Source organism: Octopus bimaculoides, chromosome 5 (assembly GCF_001194135.2).
Source record: "Octopus bimaculoides isolate UCB-OBI-ISO-001 chromosome 5, ASM119413v2, whole genome shotgun sequence".
Classification (NCBI taxonomy): Eukaryota; Metazoa; Mollusca; class Cephalopoda; order Octopoda; family Octopodidae; genus Octopus; species Octopus bimaculoides.
The window spans coordinates 54,024,461-54,025,457 of record NC_068985.1 but is presented as its reverse complement, the minus strand read 5'-3'; positions in this window follow the sequence as shown (position 1 = coordinate 54,025,457).

The window sequence follows — 997 nt, the reverse complement described above, 5'->3', positions numbered from 1 at the left end:
AAACACCTTAAAATTTCAAATAAATTTATTTTAATATGGGATAGGACCGCCTTTGGCAGTAATTACAGCTTGAATTCTATGAGGTATGGACTCGTACAAAATTGTTTCCAAAGGAATTTTTCTCCATTCTTCAGCTAAAACAGTTTCCAGTCCTTGTAGTGATGATGGTGGAGGATATCGACTCCTTACTTGTTTTTCTAAAATGCACCATAAATGTTCAATAATATTGAGATCTGGGGACTGTGGTGACCAGGTAAGATGTTCAACTTCACTAGAATGTTCCTCATGCCATTCAATAACAACTTTAGCTGTGTGAATTGGTGCATTATCATCCTGAAAGATTGCGTTTCCCTTTGGAAACAGTTCCGTAACCATAGAATGAATTTGATCAGATAAAATGCCGAAATAGTCTTGACTATTAATTCTGACATGAAGGGAAACTATTGGACTGACAGATTTCCAAGATATACTCCCCGCTCCCACCAGATCATCCTCCATGTTTAACAGTTGGAAGAAGGCAGTCTGGGTCAAATGCTTCTTTTGGCTGTCTCCCCGGTGGTCGGAAATGAGGTAAAGGATGACTCATTCGAAAAAATAACATTCTTCCACTGCTCTAGGGACTAATTCTGTAGGTTTTTACTCCACTCTAAACACTTTGCAACATTTGTTTTTGAAAGTAGTGGTTTTCTGATTGCAGCCCTCCCATGAAATCTGGCTTTGTGCAGCTACTGGTGAACAGTTTTTGTGGAAACTGGGTTCTCGTGGTGGTCATTAAGCTTTGCAGTAATTTTGGGAGCTGTACTTTTATGATCCTTTCTAACAATTCACATAAGAGTCTGACGGTCCCTATCTGAAACTTTTGGTTCTCTTCCAGAATTTTGTTTTGACGAGGTTTTAGTAAAACTTTAATAATGAATCAAAAAACATAAAAATAAACAAGCTTCTGATGGTTTTATAGATATGTCAAAATTATGATGCTAGGTTTTTCCATTGTTTT